Raw genomic sequence first — 3,896 nt, forward strand, 5'->3', positions numbered from 1 at the left:
CAGATTGCATTTCTATTTTTGAAATTTAGAAACAATTCATTAAAATGCTTATATTTTTATAATCTGCTTTACTTATTTAAAACCAAGTCATATTGCCAAAATTTAAGAGAAATTACATTGGGGACGTTAGAACACTGAAATTTCAGTTCATCCTACATCAAACAGTTGGAAAGTTTAACACAAATGCAATACCATTAAATATTTAGTTCCTTGTATTTTATTTCACAGTATGTGTTCATATCTGTCAGATTTGAGTAATAGGATAACAGGATAGGTTTGTCTTCTGAAACATGATACTGACCTAGAAGTCATTATGTAAATGTCAAAAGCTAACAATGTGATCATACAAAATTAATTGTTTCTCAGGGCCACAGTTATCAATAGAAAAAAATTCCTAGGATAGCTTTTGATATGATTTCCTATAAATATTTCCCCAGTTTACTTGTTATATAAAATGATTTGGATGATATGGAGAAAAACAGACTGTAAGAAAGTGTAGCTTTGTGCTCGCTTCGGCAGCACATATACTAAAATTGGAACGATACAGAGAAGATTAGCATGGCCCCTGCGCAAGGATGACACGCAAATTCGTGAAGCGTTCCATATTTTTTTGAATAAGCTCCAGGAGTCGGTGATGGACAGGGAAGCCTGGCATGCTGCAGTCCATGGGGTTGCAAAGAGTCAGACACAACTGAATGACTAATCAACAACAGCATCCTCAAAAGTTTTCTCCTGCTGCGTTTATAATCTCTTGCACCCTTCCCATCCATTCCACCATTTCCAGGCAACCATCTATCTATTTTTTGTCACTATAGTTTGCCTTTTCTAGAATTTTATACAAATAAAGAGATATTCCTTCTAAAAAAAAAAAAAAAAAAAAGTGTAGCTTTTAGCCCAATTCTGTTTTCTTTTTGACTGGTTGCTTTATGGCTGGGATTTTAGAAAAGATATCTTTAACGAGGACTTTTGGGAAATGTCACTCTTTGTTTCGGGTTACAATCTCCCCTCCCCTCATGTCACAGATTAAATTTCAATAAATTCTGGAATAAGTGATACTTATCTTTTTAAAAAACATTTATTTATTTTTGGTTGCACTGGGTCTTCATTGCTATGCACGAGTTTTAGTTATGGAGAGCAGGGGCTACACTTCATTGCAGTGCATGGGCTTCTCATTGCAGTGGCTTCTCTTATTGCAGAGCACAGGCTCTAGGCACGTTGGCTTCAGTAGTTGCAGCATGTGGGCTCAGTAGTTGCGGCTCACAGACTCGAGAGCACAGGCTTAGTAGTTGCGGTGCACAGGCTTAGTTGCTCCATGGCATGTGGAATCGTCCCAAATCAGGGATCGAACCTGTGCCCCCTGCATTGACAGATGGATTTTTATCCACTACGCCACCAGGGAAGGCTGACAATACTTATCTTTAATGGTCTCAATAGCATTATTATATCTTCCTGTCCATTTCTGCCTCTCTTTCAGTGTCTTGCTTCTACTGTTAATGTCTAATCCTGTCACTCTGTTCTATATTAGGTGTCTCTGAGAAGCAGTATTTTTCTTTAAAAAACAAAAAACACCAAATTCCTTTGTAGTAACACAAAAATCCTTCATAATCCTTCATAGTAATTAATTTTTTTTATTTTTTAAAATGAATTTATTTATTTTAATTGGAGGCTAATTACTTACAATATTGTATTGGTTTTGCCATACATTGACATGAATCCACCACGGGTGTACATGTGTTTCCCATCCTGAACCCCCCTCCCACCTCCTTCCCCAGACCATCCCTCTGGGTCATCCCAGTGCACCAGCCCTGAGCACCTTGTCTCATGCATCAAACCTAGACTGGAGATTCGTTTCACATACAATATACATGTTTCAATGCCATTCTCCCAAATCATCCCACCCTCGCCCTCTCCCACAGCGTCCAAAAGACTGTTTTATACATCTGTGTCTCTTTTGCTGTCTCACATACAGGATTATCATAACCATCTTTCTAAATTCCATGTATATGCGTTAGTATACTGTACTGGTGTTTTTCTTTCTGCTTACTTCACTCTGTATAATAGGCTCCAGTTTCATCCACCTCATTGGAACTGATTCAAATGTATTCTTTTTAATGGCTGAGTAAAGACGGGAATACCAGACCACCTGACCTGCCTCTTGAGAAACCTATATGCAGATCAGGAAGCAACAGTTAAAACTGGACATGGAACAACAGACTGGTTCCAAATAGGAAAAGGAGTACATCAAGGCTGCATATTGTCACCCTGCTTATTTAACTTATATGCAGAGTACATCATGAGAAATGCTGGGCTGGAAGAAGCACAAGCTGGAATCAAGATTGCTGCGAGAAATATCAATAACCTCAGATATGCAGATGACACCACCCTTATGGCAGAAAGTGAAGAGGAACTAAAAAGCCTCTTGATGAAAGTGAAAGAGGAGAGTGAAAAAATTGGCTTAAAGCTCAGGATTCAGAAAATGAAGATCGTGGCATCTGGTCCCATCACTTCATGGGAAATAAATGCGGAAACAGTGGAAACAGTGTCAGACTTCATTTTTTTAGGGTCCAAAATCACTGCAGATGGTGACTGCAGCCATGAAATTAAAAGACGCTTAGTCCTTGGAAGGAAAGTTATGAACAACCTAGATAGCATATTGAAAAGCAGAGATATTACTTTGCCAACAAAGGTCCGTCTAGTCAAGGCTACGGTTTTCCCAGTGGTCATGTATGGATGTGAGAGTTGGACTGTGAAGAAAGCTGAGTGCCGAAGAATTGATGCTTTTGATCTGTGGTGTTGGGGAAGACTCTTGAGAGTCCTTTGGACTGCAAGGAGATCCAACCAGTCCATCCTAAAGATCAGTCCTGGGTGTTCATAGGAAGGACTGATGCTGAAGCTGAAACTCCAATACTTTGGCTACCTCATGTGAAGAGTTGACTCATTGGAAAAGACCCTGATGCTGGGAGGGATTGGGGGCAGGAGGAGAAGTGGATGACAGAGGATGAGATGGCTAGATGGCATCACCGACTCAATGGACATGAGTTTGAGTGAACTCTGGGAGTTGGTGATGGACAGGGAGGCCTGGTGTGCTGTGATTCATGGGGTCGCAAAGAGTCGGACATGACTGAGCGACTGAACTGAACTGAACTGAGTTGAATATTCCATTGTGTTTATGTACTACAGATTTCTTATCGATTTGTCTGCTGATTGACATCTAGGTTGCTTTCATGTCCTGGCTATTTTAAACAGTGCTGCAATGAACAATGGGGTACATATGTCTCTTTGAATTCTTGTTTCCTCGGTGTGTATGCCCAGCAGTGGGACTGCTGGGTCATAAGGCAGTTCTATTTCCAGTTTTTTAAGGAATCTCCACACTGTTTTCCATAGTGGCTGTACTGGTTTGCATTCCCACCAACAGTGTAAGAGTGTTCCCTTTTCTCCACACCCTCTCCAACATTCATTGTTTGTAGACTTTTGGATAGCAGCCATTCTGACTGGCATGAAATGGTTCCTCATTGTGGTTTTGATTTGCATTTCTCTGATAATGAGTGATGTTGAGCATCTTTTCATGTATTTTTTAGCCATCTATATGTCTTCTTTGGAGTAATTAATTTGAAAATTAACTTTTTACGTTTAATTTCACATTTGTTTGTTTACTTTGTATCCTTCTTCTTTGCTGAATTCACTTACTAGTTCTTGCCATGGTTGTGGATTTATAGGATAATCTACACATCAGTACAGACTCTTTTGCTTCTTCCTTTCTAAGTGATTTTTTAATGTATTTCTTTTCTTTTTTTTGCTTTAGTATAATGACTTGAACCTCTAGGACAATGCTGGACAGCAGTTGTGTGAGTGTGCATTCTTGCCTTGTTCCCAATCTACAGGGAAAAATACTCATA

General features: G+C 39.4%; 1 non-coding gene across 1 annotated transcript; it reads left to right on the forward strand.

Annotated features, from left to right (window-relative positions):
* The first annotated feature begins 503 nt into the window (after positions 1 to 503).
* Positions 504 to 610, forward strand: LOC123465431. Its single transcript, XR_006640678.1, has one exon. It is a non-coding gene; the product is annotated as a U6 spliceosomal RNA (small nuclear RNA).
* Positions 611 to 3,896: the final 3,286 nt, after the last annotated feature.

This window comes from Bubalus bubalis, chromosome X, assembly GCF_019923935.1.
Source record: "Bubalus bubalis isolate 160015118507 breed Murrah chromosome X, NDDB_SH_1, whole genome shotgun sequence".
NCBI classification, from domain to species: Eukaryota; Metazoa; Chordata; class Mammalia; order Artiodactyla; family Bovidae; genus Bubalus; species Bubalus bubalis.